Below are 15402 nucleotides of genomic sequence, written 5' to 3'. Positions count from 1 at the left end.
TCCCCCCGTGTCCATTGGCTATTGTGGTGGGATACAGGCTAGACCAGGGGCGCTCACACTTTTTCTGCAGGTGAGCTACTTTTCAATTGACCAAGTCGAGGAGATTTACCTCATTCCTATTCATAATTTATATTTATTTATTTATGAAAGAGACATTTTTGTTAACAAGTTAATGGTGTTTAATGATAATACAAGCATGTTTAACACACATAGATTCCTTTCTTTCATGAAGACAAGAATATAAGTTGGTGTATTTGATTCTGATGACTTGCATTGATTGGAATTAGACAGTGGTGCTGATAACGTCCGCATTTTCAAATGGAGGAGAAAAAAAATTCCTCCTTTCTGTCCAATACCACATGAAAGTGGTTGGATTTGGCATCTCATTTGTCCAACTTGCATACTCGTTTTTAAACACTTTGTTATAAGAGTAGCATATGTGTGTGGCCCTTTAATGTCTGGCAGCAGGTGAGTGACGTCAGTGACTGTGCGGGTGGGCAAGCAAGTGAGAAAGCGGTCGCTGAGGGCGGGAGGGAAATACATTGGCATCAAACTTCGTAGCTTGCTAGCTTGCGCACGCTAGCTTTCTGAGACTCTTATTTTGTTAGCACAGGCAGGATGAAACAGGTCTTTTATGGTGAAGACAGGAACTGTGCAGTCGGTCTTTAGAGTTTTGACAGTAGGTACGGAGTCTCTAGAAATAAAATGTGTTTCTCTGCGTCCGCCCTGTTAGTGATTTTTTTCTTAAATATGAGCTCGCAGCAGCCAGCGTCATCCCACAAGATCCTCGGGTGCCGAGAATGTCAAACAACTGACGACAGTGAAGTCTTGGTATGATTGATGATTGCTCATTTTTATGTCTATTTTTTAATGCCTGGCTTGAGATCGACTGACACACCCTCCGAGATCGACCAGTCTATCGCGATCGACGTAATGCCCACCCCTGGGCTAGACTAACCTGTACTAGCTGGGTCGTCCATCAATCTTCTGCATCTTCGCTATATGAACAAAAAAATGGGCCATGCGCTTGGGTGTACTTTTAAAATGTTGTTAATAGAGGAAAAACAATTATGTTTTCTAATCTATACTATATAGCAGGCATGGACATTTATTTTGACTCGGGGGGCCAAATTGAGAGAAAAAAAATGTGTCTGGGGGCCAGTACATCTGATTTATAGGAACACTAATAATACAAAACCTCACAATAATGTCTGATTGAACGCTAAAACATTATGACAGACCGCCTTAAAAAACAGAATGGAATTTTAAGTTTTTTTACTGAATGAGACAGCCAGAACATACACGAAAATAAAGAATGTGGGATTTACAATATTAACTATGACCTATAAAACACTAAATATTAACATATAAACGCCACAAGCCCTCTCGATCGACATATCTTAAAATCAAGCGAAACGCAACAAAAATGCAACAAACACAGCGAAATGCAAGCGCGAAGGCTAAAAAAAAAAACCCCACCTACAATCTGATATATCATTAAACTTTAGATCTTTGTTGTAAAAATCTCCTTCCGCGTCTGTCCTTGACACCCGCATTTCAGGCTGGCCGCTCTGGAAACACTCTGTGGAAACGCTCCCCACCCAAGGTGCTTAGTGCCTGGTATGAACTGCTGTGACTTAGATTACCATAGTAACTAATGAGATTACCATAGTAACTAGTACATCATGCAAAAGCGCATATTCCAACCATTGAAATACTTTGTAAAGTTCAAGACTTACAGTAATTTGAAAACCTCACTGCACATCATCTGCGATGAGGTGGCGACTTGTCCAGGGTGTGTGTACCCTGGACAAGTTAGCTGGTTATCTTTTTTTTTCTTGCGAAAAGGGTAATTAAAGAAAGAAGGGGAGTGTCATTGCCGTTGTAAATAATTGATGCATTACAACACTTTTTTTTAATTGCAAATGATAATCCAAAGTAGGGTTTGTATGGTATACAGGTAATAATAAAGTATTGCTGTACTAATTAATTAAAAACAGTACTGTATTGCCTCTGAAAAAAAGGGGTTACCTTTTTTTTTTTTTTTAAACAGGCATTACGTAAAACCAACAATGTCACTTTGTGACATTGTTGGTTTTACGAGCAGAGGAGCATGTTCGGCAACGCACACCCACGGAGTACTTACAAGCAGACACAGAGTAGAGACACAAAAGACAGAATAGACGCATTTTGGCTTAAAAACAAACAATAAATGTGAAGCTGTAAACACTGAAGCACCGCTATACAAGAGGTGCTTTGAAACATATCTAGATAGCAGCTAACATCCATCTGCAGTCGTTAGTGTTTTAGCTACTTCTCGATGAGTAATCCTTGCCTCTATGGTGACAAATAAGTTTCTTACAAGTACCATCCATACAGGACGAGGAATGGCTAAACATGCTTCACTGCACACTGTAGGAGGATACAATAGCTCACCACTAACAACAAGCTGCATGGCCCCTCTCAATGTAAACAAATGCCATGGGTGGATCTACACTTGACATCCACTGTAACGATACCAAATACAAGAGTGTATTGAGTCGATACGACAACGATTACATCAATATTTTTTATCGTCACAAAATTGTATTTCCTTTTTTTATCAATTTATATAATGTTTATAAACCCAGGAAATGTGTCCCTGGACACAGGATGACTTTAAATATGACCAATGTTTGATCCTGTAACTACTTTACTTGGATCGATACCCAAATTTGTGGTATCATCCAAAACTAATGTTAAGTATTCAAACAGAAGAATAATTGTTTATTACATTTTAACAGTAAATGAAGAAGTAGATTAGTGATCCAATACTACCGATTGTCCCCTCATAATTTTGACAAAACAATAGAATGAGAAATGACACAATATGATACTGCATATGTCAGCAACCAAATTAGGAGCCTTTGTTTGCTTGCTTACTTAAAACTAAAAGACAAGTTGTCCAGTATGTTCACTATTTTCTTAACCTTCCTCTTGTGTTAGCTTTCTGTTACCATCTCTTATGTTAACGGGTCGGTTTTGACCCATGTCTTAAATCAGCTGTAAAATACACTAAAAACAATGATCTATCATCCAATTTGTTTCTCATCTCTTGGTTACCTCGTTAGGCTTCCTTATCCTTGAAAATATTGGTTTTAATATTTTTGGTTTGGGCCATTGGGCCTTTTTTTGTCAGTATACCCCTCGATTTCAATTTTTAAAAATGGTAAAACGAACCTCTAGAGAATCATATACATTAAAAAAAGGTTGTTGTGTTACCTAACTATTACTAAGGCATATTAGAACACATCTCTTAAATAAATGTGTTTTATTTATTATTTCATTTTAAGAATTTTAACTATAGTAACATCTATGGTGTTACGGGTCAATTTCGACGCATATATATTTACTTCAAGAAAAAGGCTAAAAAGTATTTTTTTCAGCAACAGAAATCCAACATCAAACAAACAACAACCAATCAAGCAAATGAAACCAAGAGAAATAGATTACTAGTTCCAAAACTAATAAAAAAACAAAATCAGAGTGGCAAAAAGTGACACTTTTAGTGTCCGTCTTTTGTTTGTTTTTGTACAGGATAACAAGGTAAAATGAGAATCCACTAAAGCTCACATGATTGGGAGAGGAGCTGGCTGTCAGTGTGTTCAGTTTTGGCTCTTATCATTGCTTTATCATCTTATTTTTAGAACTGGGTCGAAACCGACCCTAACAACACCAAGTGCATAATTTCTACCAGAGCATTTTATAATTTAGTGAAAAAAATTAAAATGTTTTATTTTGTTGACAAAGAGGTTCCTGACAAAGTCAAAAAGCTTTGATGCAAAAAAATAAATGTATGTGGTGTTTTTATGCATTTAAAAACTAAAACGGGTCGGTGCGGACCCTAACACAAGACGAATGTTAAATTGTTCTTCGATTTAGGGCTGGGCGATATATCGTGGGTTTGTCTCTGTGCGATATAAAAAATGACTATATTGTGATATTTGAGTCTATATTCTCATGCAGTTGCTTTTAGCTGCGGGAATTACATTACAGGCTCTTCTCGCTCTTTCTTGTCTCTCCTTCTCACAGACAGCAAGCGCACCTTCTTACATACGTCACATACCGCCACGTCATACGTCATATACGTATACGCCCTCGCGGAGCACAGAGGTAGCAGCATGGGTAACATTTGCTGTGATGCTAGCAGAGCCTTGCGAGTGGTAATACGAGAGAAAGAAGGTGCGAATGAAAGAAGAAGTAATTCCCAAGAAAAAGAGCGCGGGGTCCATCGTCTGCCGGTGGTTTGGATTCAAGTGGGAATTTGCCGCATGCTTGACTTATGAGGGTTATCTGTTCCAGATAACCCTCATAAGTCAAGCATGCGGCAAAAGCGTTGCTATAAAAAGTAGCATTACTGCTAATATGTTGCATCATTTGAAAAGTCACCCGCTAGAGAATTAAGAGTGCCTACTCCGCATTTCAACATCTCTGTTCGGTGCCACACGCCCACACCATCAAAATGCCGAGGCAAAAATTTCCACATCAACGCCGTATGAAAAAAATAGTCAACAACAGAATTTAATAACGTCCGTAGTAACCTACCACATAGCGAAGGACGAACACTATTTGATTTCCTATTATGCTGCTAATTTTTATTTGACACTCAAAATGTCTCTGACAATCTTGCACTTTCTGTTTTGGAAATGACATGAACGTTTGTGCCACTGCTTAATAATTGTTTATTAAATACAGTTTTGGTCAATTGACTTAGTTGTGATTTCCTTCTCTGCATGAAAGTTTAAAATGAGCATATATTAATGCTGTATGAACAAGAATATTTTAATGTAGACACATAAAATCATCACACTGCTGTGATTCCTAATCATAACACATTTAATCATCACTATAGTGATATATGTGCAGTGACGTGTACATTATGTTTCAAATCAGCACAGGAAACATATTGAAGGTAAAGCACCCGCACCTCCTTTTGCCAAAATGAAACCAACAGTCAATAACACTCGTTGAATAGATACATGCATGTTCTGTTGTTACAGAAGGGTTAGACACCCATCAGTTGGGTGTCTAAATGAAATCTCATCTAAAATCGGTGCTGACCAAAGTGTTGCAGCAGAATTGTATTTTTTAATTAAAAACAACAAAAACAAGTACAATAAATACTACTATATAAACTACTACGATACAAAATAATAAAGAGGGGCCCATTTTAAAGAGAAAAGTTAAAAACTTTAATTATATTTTTTTACTGTCCATTTAAAGGTGCCAGATATAGGAATGTGGCCAGAAATTATACTGTTTTCAGGGTCAAAATTATGTTGTCCCTTCCACTCTCCATGACTGAGGTTGCCAGATACGCAGCCAAATCCGGGTGCTACTCCAAGGAACTTCAAATGGCAATCATCCATCCATCCATCTGTTCTTCCACTTATCCGGGTCGGGTCGCGGGGGCAGCTGCCTAAGCAGGGAAGCCTAGACTTCCCTCTCCCCAGCCACTTCGTCTAGCTCTTCCCGGGGAATCCCGAGTCCTTCCCAGGCCAGCTGGGAGACATAGTCTTCCCAACGTGTCCTGGGTCTTCCCCGTGGCCTCCTACTGGTCGGACGTGCCCGAAACATCTCTCTAGGGAGGCGTTCGGGTAGCATCCTGACCAGATGCCCAAACCACCTCATCTGGCTCCTCTCTATGTGGAGGAGCAGCAGCTTTGCTTTGAGCTTCTCACCCTATCGCTAAGGTAGAGCCCTGCCACCCGGCGGAGGAAACTCATTTCGGCCGCTTGTATCCGTGATCTTGTCCTTTCAGTCATAACCCAAAGCTCAGGACCATAGGTGAGGATGGGAACGTAGCTCGACCGGTAAATGGAGAGCTTTAGGGACGGCGTGGCGCAGTGGAGGAGTGGCCGTGCGCAACCCGAGGGTCCCTGTTTCAAATCCCACCTAGTACCAACCTCGTCACGTCTGTTGTGTCCTGAGCAAGACACTTCACCCTTGCTCCTGATGGGTGCTGGTTGGCGCCTTGCATGGCAGCTCCCTCCATCAGTGTGTGAATGTGTGTGTGAATGGGTAAATGTGGAAGTAGTGTTAAAGCGCTTTGAGTACCTTGAAGGTAGAAAAGCGCTATACAAGTACAACCCATTTATCATTATATATATCAAGTGTTCATTCAAGGCCGAGGCATAATATCGAGATATATATCGTGTATCGCGATATGACCTAAAAATATCGAAATATTAAAAAAAGGCCATATCGCCCAGCCCTACTTTGATTGCAATAAGAAACATATGTTTAAGGTACTGTAATAGTTTTGGTTAAAATTAAGTCAATAATGCCATTTGTGTGGTCCTGTTTATTTAGAAAAGTACCGAAAAGTATCAAAATACATTTTGGTTCCGGTACCAAGATATTGAAATAAGGACAACACTAAACCAAAGTCAGAAAGTGAAAATGGGCTGTACGCCCTCTGAATGAGTAATGCATGAGATAAACATGTGTCAAGCACTGATCAATCACAGCCTTTATGCTCCACGGGGTAATAGTTTTTTTAAGTTTTTTTTTATTTATTTTTTTAGTTCATGTCTCACTTCACAAGAAAGTTTGCAGGGGAAGAACACCCAACTGACTTGACTTGAAAGTGTGACATGGAAACACATTGCATTGTGTGTCGTTCTGAACTCTAAATAGCTTATTTACGGTACATGGTTAAATACAAGACTCTTTGCTTATTTTTTTTGTTTGTTTATTTAACAAATTCAAGACATGGCTCAAATGTGCGGCATTGTTAACTGCCACAATCGTGGTCCATCCATCCATCCATTTTCTACTGCTTGTCCCTTTTGGGGTCGCGGCGGGTGCTGGAGCCTATCTCAGCTGAATTCGGGCGGAAGGCGGAGTACACCCTGGACAAGTCGCCAGATAGAGACAACATTCACACTCACATTCACATAATAGGGCCAATTTAGTGTTGCCAATCAACCTATCCCCAGATGCATGTCTTTGGTCATGATCGTTTGAAAAATAATATATATTTTGTGAGATTTTTCTCATTTCCAGAGTGAAAGCAAAGCCAAAGGAAGTCGGGATATGAAACTAATAAACAGATGGCGAATAGCCTGGATAGCAGCTGTGATACGATCAGACATAACTTTTAACGCCATCACCTGGTAAATGTTGGTGTGTTCACGGCATTTTCAGACTTCAAAGCATGTTTTATACAGTTTCACATGTAGCATTTAGTAGGATGTTAGCATTTGCGAAGCTAGCTGTGGGCAACAAACAATGTACAGTAATTTGGAAAAAAGCAGATTATTTGTTTACTTTTAGTCAGGGATAAGCACAAAAATGAATGAGTATTATTTTCGGAGAGCGATTAAAGTATTTAGTAAGTAAAGTATAGAGAGGCGACCTTACACAAATATATTTAATAGTTGTAATTAAACTATGACACTGGCTGCTAAATTATCCAAGGAAGTATGCATCCCATTATGAACTTACTAAATTAACCTTCGTGTCTGAGTTCATGCTTTTTGGGCAGTTGGGGATTTGAACCAGGTCCTTCTGCTTGATATACATACTGTCATGCTTGGGTCACATGATAGCGATGATTATGATCCCAGGTGCAGAAGGTAGCAGGAGACAGCATGCATCTACAAGGTAATTAATATAACAAAGACAAAAACCCTAAAGCACTTGTGCGTCGAGCTGCACACCAGACAAACACAAATGCATTTGGGAATGCACACAAAAAACCTAAGATTACGCAGGAAGTACACCAACTAACTTGAAAGCTTCAAACCAGCAAACAGCATTCAACAGCAAACAACAATCTCTTGACTAAGACCGCAGCACCGGCTGTAGTTTCAAAATAAGCGCGAAAGACAGACAATAACTCAACTTTAAACATGGAAAAACACTAACAATCTCAAAATAAAGCATGATCTTGTGTGAACAGACCATGACAGCAAAAAACCTGTTCATCAACATCCATCCATCCATCCATCCATTTTCTACCGCTTATTCCCTTTCGGGGTCGCGGGGGGCGCTGGCGCCTATCTCAGCTACAATCGGGCGGAAGGCGGGGTACACCCTGGACAAGTCGCCACCTCATCGCAGGGCCAACACAGATAGACAGACAACATCATATAGCAAATTAATATCATATTAATAATATATATAATTCCTTATTTTAATAATAATTGTATATTAAATTGTAATTTCTTTGATCTTGTTTTGTGTTAAAAAATAAAAACAAAAACATATGAGCAATTGGATTTTTCTTGTTATAGATATCGGTACGGCTAATCGGCCTGGCCGATAATCGTTTGATCTGTAAAATAAACTCAAACATGCTGAATAAAGGATAAAATATGGTAAAAGATGACAAAATAAGGTAAATACAAGTTAATGGAAGTTAAATGAAAAGGTAAAATAAGTTGAAAAAGGTCAATTAAATGTGAGAAGAATGTAACAAAAAAGTTAAAGAAGGAAGATAGAAGGTACAAAAGTAAATAGAAAGAAACAATAGGAAATAAAAGTTGAAAGAAGGAATATAGAAGGTAAAATATGTAAATAAAACAAAACAAGGTATAACAAAGGTAAAATAAACGTTAAAGGTAAATGGAAGGTAAAGAAAAGGTAAAAGAAGGTGAACAGAAGGAAAATAAGCTAAATAAAAAGTAAAAGGTAAAAAAAGGTAAATAAAAGGTAAAATAAAATAATAGAAGGTAAAAGAATGTAAGTAAAATGTAGAATAAGTTAAACTACCAGTATAATGCAAAAACAAGTTGTGTCTATATTGAATCTATTATCATATACATCTGATTATTAACACCAAAATACTTACAAAGTTTGCAAGTAAGTACGATCAAAATAGTATAAATCTCACAAGATTCCAGAGCCATTTTGAGAGACAATGACAAAGTCAGGTGATTTGTGACATACTGGTGGGAACAATAAATCCCTTACCCACCAGTAAGACGAATCATGTAAACTTGTGAGAGCCAATAATTACTTTACAACGTCACCCTTTATTCCCAGACATTCAATTTGCTGATCCTAAAATGGGGAAAAAATCTACTTTTCAAACACAATTATTCCAAATCTGTAATTAAAACCAATATATTAAAACCTACTTGGGTAGCTGTTATAACAAATAATTATTTAAAAACTGTATTGTTTACCCATATTTTCATTTTCTTAATGGGATACAACTTAGTAAACGCAACTAATCATGCCTTTGGCTTAATAACATCACACAATTTAACAACCTCCAAAAAAACATATTTTTCACACGTATTCACACGTTGTTTTTGATAGGAAGAAAGGGATAAACAACGTACATTTTGATAAACTGCTCCAATTTAAAAAAAAACATAGCAGGATTACTAAATAAAGATGATGGGATCAGAGGTGTCATAGTCGTTTTCACTGAGGGCCACATCACAGTTATGTTTGGCCCCAGAGGGCCGCTTCTAACAATGAATACTATTATTACACAATTTTTTTCATACATATTAGATTTTTTTAAAACTATAATGTAAAAAAAACAACAACATAGTAAGTTGCATGAACTTCACCTCAAAATGTTGTGTTTATTACTGTAAATGGAAAAACAGTCCTGCTGTTTTTATAGTTAAAAAAAGGCAGCTTAGTTGCCAGAACTTTACTGTAAAATTTACACTTGTTTTTTTACTGTACATAAAAAAAATGCAATTTTACAGTTACATTTTGGCACCTGAGCTGCCAGTTTGTTGGTTTGTACCGCAATTCAACATCCATCCATCCATTTTCTACCGCTTATTCCCTTTTGGGGTCGCGGGGGGTGCTGGCGCCTATCTCAGCTACAATCAGGCGGAAGGCGGGGTACACCCTGGACAAGTCGCCACCTCATCACAGCAATTGTAGATTATTTGGTGTATTACTGTAAATGCCAAAACGGCACCACAGTTTATTAAAGGCCTGCTGAAATGAGATGTTCTTATCTAAACAGGAATAGCAGGTCCATTATATGGTCATACTTGATCATTTCGCGATATTGCCATATTTTTGCAGAAAGGATTTAGTAAAGAACGTCGACGATAAAGTTTTTCAACTTTTGGTCGCTAATAGAAAAGCCCTGCCTTTACCGGAAGTATGTGCGCGTGACGTCACAAGCTGCAGGGCTCCACACATATTCACATTGTTTATAATGGGAGCCACCAGCAGTAAGAGCAATTCGGACCGAGAAAGCGACAATTTCCCCATTAATTTGAGCGAGGATGAAAGATTTGTGAATTAGGATATTGATAGTGAAGGACTAGAGAAAAAAAACAAAAAAAAACAAACGGCTCTGGGCGGCGGCAGTGCGAGCGTTTCAGATGTAATTAGACACATTTACTAGGATAATTCTGGAAGATCCCTTATCTGCTTATTGTTTTAATAGTGTTTTAGTGAGATTTTAAATATTGTAAAGACATAACTTGAGGTCGGGTGGCTGCTGTGAACACGAAGTGTCTCAGAGAGAAGCCGAGGAGCCAAGCTAACAGCTGCCTTTTTTTGACAGCTGATGCAGGACGACGAATAATCCACTGACGTCTCCGGTATAATATATATATCACAATTTCCCCATCCAAAAACATGCTGGTTGACGTAGAGAAAACATGTTCGCTTGATCGCTCTGTGTTAAAGCTTCACAACAAACAAAGAAACACCGGTTGTGTCTCAGTGCTAAAGAGAGCTGCAATCCATCGCTTTCCACCAACAGCATTGTTCTTTATAGTCTCCATTATTAAATGAACAAATTGCAAAACATTCAGCAACACAGATGTCCAAAATACTGTGTAATTATGCGGTTAAAGCACACGACTTTTAGCCGCGAGTGGTGCAGCGCTAATATTTCCTAAAAGTCTGTGACGTCACGCGTACGCGTCATCATTCCGCGACGTTTTCAACAAGAAACTCGCGGGAAATTTAAAATTGCAATTTAGTGAACTAAAAAGGCTGTATTGGCATGTGTTGCAATGTTAATATTTCATCATTGATATATAAACTATCAGACTGCGTGGTCGGTAGTAGTAGGTTTCAGTAGGCCTTTAAAGTTAAAAAAAAAGTACTGTCTGATTCATTTAGAGAAAAGTGCTGTAAAAAACAGTAAATTTTACAATTTTACCATGAAATCTATTGCTACTTTTACATTGCACAATTTGATGTATAAATTGCTTCGAAATCATTATTAGTATTTATTTATTTTCAAAAAATGGTTTGAATGTTTGATAATATATTTTTGCATAATTACACCATATCTAAGTTAACATGATATGAGATTACATGGAGTACTTTTTTCCCCAAAATAGAAAGAAAGAAAGAAAACTTACAGTATTCATTGATACATATTTCCAGGCTTTTGAGGGCCAAATAAGATGAAGTGGCGGGCCACATACGGCCCCCGGGCCTTGAGTTTGACACCTGTTATTTGCAATAGCTTATCAATATCAACAAGTTTTGGGAAATTGCTCGAAATAGGTTGATTGGCAACACTAAATTGGCCCTAGTGTGTGAATGTGAGTGTGAATGTTGTCTGTCTATCTGTGTTGGCCCTGCGATGAGGTGGCGACTTGTCCAGGGTGTACGCCGCCTTCCGCCCGATTGTAGCTGAGATAGGCACCAGCGCCATCCGCGACCCCAAAAGGGAATAAGCAGTAGAAAATGGATGGATGGATAGAAAGAAAGAAAGAAAACTTACAGTATTCATTGATACATATTTCCAGGCTTTTAAGGGCCAAATAAGATGAAGTGGCGGGCCACATACGGCCCCCGGGCCTTGAGTTTGACACCTGTTATTTGCAATAGCTTATCAATATCAACAAGTGTTGGGATATTGCTCGAAACAGGTTGATTGGCAACACTAAATTGGCCCTAGTGTGTGAATGTGAGTGTGAATGTTGTCTGTCTGTCTGTGTTGGCCCTGCGATGAGGTGGCGACTTGTCCAGGGTGTACGCCGCCTTCCGCCCGATTGTAGCTGAGATAGGCGCCAGCGCCCCCCGCGACCCCGAAAGGGAATAAGCGGTAGGAAATGGATGGATGGATGGATCAATATCAACAAGTGTTGGGAAATTGCTCGAAATAGGTTGATTGGCAACACTAAATTGGCCCTAGTGTGTGAATGTGAGTGTGAATGTTGTCTGTCTATCTGTGTTGGCCCTGCGATGAGGTGGCGACTTGTCCAGGGTGTACGCCGCCTTCCGCTCGATTGTAGCCGAGATAGGCACCAGCGCCATCCGCGACCCCAAAAGGGAATAAGCGGTAGAAAATGGATGGGTGGATAGAAAGAAAGAAAGAAAGAAAGAAAACTTACAGTATTCATTGATACATATTTCCAGGATTTTGAGGGCCAAATAAGATGAAGTGGCGGGCCACATACGGCCCCCGGGCCTTGAGTTTGACACCTGTTATTTGCAATAGCTTATCAATATCAACAAGTGTTGGGAAATTGCTCGAAATAGGTTGATTGGCAACATTAAATTGGCCCTAGTGTGTGAATGTGAGTGTGAATGTTGTCTGTCTATCTGTGTTGGCCCTGCGGTGAGGTGGCGACTTGTCCAGGGTGTACGCCGCCTTCCGCCTGATTGTAGCTGAGATAGGCGCCAGCGCCCCTCGCGACCCCGAAAGGGAATAAGCGGTAGAAAATGGATGGATGGATGGATCAATATCAACAAATGTTGGGAAATTGCTCGAAATAGGTTGATTGGCAACACTAAATTGGCCCTAGTGTGTGAATGTGAGTGTGAATGTTGTCTATCTGTGTTGGCCCTGCGATGAGGTGGCGACTTGTCCAGGGTGTACGCCGCCTTCCGCCCGATTGTAGCTGAGATAGGCACCAGCGCCATCCGCGACCCCAAAGGGAATTAGCGGTAGAAATGGATGGATGGAAATACCAAAACGACCTGACATTTTAGAATATGTCCTCGCCACCGAACCCATTTATTTGCGTCGAAACAAATGCGTCAATGTACCCCAGTCTCCGAACAAGTTTCAGTAAGATTATAAAATAATAATAAAAACATACGTTTGGTCTGCGCTTTCACAAAGAGCAGTCGAGTTTCCGACAGCTCTTAGTTTAGCTAACGTTAAAAAGCGGTTCGCTAGTGATTGATGAATGATCTGTTATTGGTTTTGATGTTTATTGTCCAAGCACGAATACAACATTTCATAAAATCTGCCACACATTCAAATCACTCAATTGCATTGGAAGGGGTATGATTATACAGTTATTTACTTACGCTGCACCGGAGCCGAGATGTCAAGACCATTTCCTGTTTTCTGAGGCCATTGCCGGATATCCGTTATTGGGCTTTCAGAGTAAAGTTTTTGACTCCCTCCGATGCTCGCGCTGTTGTATTTTGTTCAACAAAACAAACTAACACGGCACACGGTAACTGTGTCCTTTACATTTCATCTTACTGCGTGTTATTTTTAAATGGTTATTGCAGCCCCCTAAAAGTAAGACTTTTTGCACCGCACCTTCAGCCCGAATGCAGCTGGGATAGTATCATCATCCATCCATTTTCTTACCGCTTGTCCCTTTCAGGGTCGCGGGGGGGTGCTGGAGCCTATCTCAGCTGCATACTTACTGTCAACAAATACTTTTATTAATCTCCCAAATTAATTAATATAACAATTATTGCTATTACAATTCATGTAATATTCTTATTTATATCTAAATCAGTGGTTCTTAACCTTGTTGGTGGTACCGAACCCCACCAGTTTCATATACGCATTCACCGAACCCTTCTTTAGTGAAAAATAAAAAAATATATATTTCAAATTCAAGACAGTTTTTTTTTACTGATGCACAAAATGAACCGTGCACGAACATCACCTTGTTCAAAGAACAAAACCAACACAGTGCATGAACTCACAACAAATTGCACAACTGCATTACAGATGGAAAATTAGAGGGAGCATTGTTTGGTGGTATCGATACGGAGAAGTTTTTATTTACACGATGAGTCGGGTGGGTCTTGACCTCCGCCGAACCCCTGAGGCTGACTCATCGAACCCCTAGGGTTCGATCGAACCCAGGTTAAGAACCCATCCATTTTCTACCACTTATTCCCTTTTGGGGTGGCGGGGGGCGCTGGCGCCTATCTCAGCTACAACCGGGCGGAAGGCGGGGTACACCCTGGACAAGTCGCCACCTCATCGCAGGGCCAACACAGATCGTATCATCATCCATCCATTTTCTTACCGCTTGTCCCTTTCAGGGTCGCGGGGGGGTGCTGGAGCCTATCTCAGCTGAATACTTACTGTCAACAAATACTTTTATTAATCTCCAAAATTAATTAATATAACAATTATTGCTATTACAATTCATGTAATATTCTTATTTATATCTAAATCAGTGGTTCTTAACCTTGTTGGTGGTACCGAACCCCACCAGTTTCATATACGCATTCACCGAACCCTTCTTTAGTGAAAAAGAAAAAAATATATATTTCAAATTCAAGACAGTTTTTTTTTACTGTTGCACAAAATGAACCGTGCACGGACATCACCTTGTTCAAAGAACAAAACCAACACAGTGCATGAACTCTCAACAAATTGCACAACTGCATTACAGATGGAAAATTAGAGGGAGCATTGTTTGGGGGTATCGATACGGAGAAGTTTTTATTTACACGATGAGTCGGGTGGGTCTTGACCTCCGCCGAACCCCTGAGGCTGATCGAACCCAGGTTAAGAACCCATCCATCCATCCATTTTTCTACCACTTATTCCCTTTTGGGGTGGCGGGGGGCGCTGGCGCCCATCTCAGCTACAACCGGGCGGAAGGCGGGGTACACCCTGGACAAGTCGCCACCTCATCGCAGGGCCAACACAGATAGACAGACAACATTCACACACTAGGGCCAATTTAGTGTTGCCAATCAACCTATCCCCAGGTGCATGTCTTTGGAGGTGGGAGGAAGCCGGAGTACCCGGAGGGAACCCACGCATTCACGGGGAGAACATGCAAACTCCAAACAGAAAGATCCCGAGCCTGGATTTGAACCCAGGACTGCAGGAACTTCGTATTGTGAGGCAGACGCACTAACCCCTCTTCCACCGTGAAGCCCAGGTTAAGAACCACTGATCTAAATGAATACATCTAATATTTCAGTGAAAATGATAATTTGTTGTAGTTTCCTAACAGAATGTTCAAGCATTGTTCTTTAAGCACTTATACTAGACCATCCATCCATCCATTTCTACCGCTTGTCCCTTTTGGGATCGCGGGGGTTGCTGGAGGATATCTCAGCTGCATTCGGGCGGAAGGCGAGGTACACCCTGGACAAGTCGCCACCTCATTACCGGGCCAACACAGATAGACAGCGATTCTCAAAAGTTTTTTCACCACGTACCACCTTAGAAAATACTTGACTAACATTGAA

The 15402-nt window shown here is 40.0% G+C and overlaps 1 protein-coding gene across 1 annotated transcript in view; it reads right to left on the bottom strand.

Moving 5' to 3' along the window:
- exoc2 (exocyst complex component 2) overlaps positions 1-13350 on the bottom strand; it is a 108634-nt gene extending 95284 nt beyond the window's left edge. The window contains exon 1 of the mRNA XM_061883751.1: positions 13252-13350. The gene's annotated coding sequence lies outside the window, so the exon portion shown is untranslated. The remainder of the gene's footprint in view (positions 1-13251) is intronic.
- Between the last annotated feature and the right edge of the window lie 2052 nt (positions 13351-15402).

The sequence above is a fragment of the Nerophis ophidion genome, linkage group LG22 (assembly GCF_033978795.1).
Source record: "Nerophis ophidion isolate RoL-2023_Sa linkage group LG22, RoL_Noph_v1.0, whole genome shotgun sequence".
Classification (NCBI taxonomy): Eukaryota; Metazoa; Chordata; class Actinopteri; order Syngnathiformes; family Syngnathidae; genus Nerophis; species Nerophis ophidion.
This window is presented reverse-complemented; position numbering and strand designations above follow the sequence as displayed.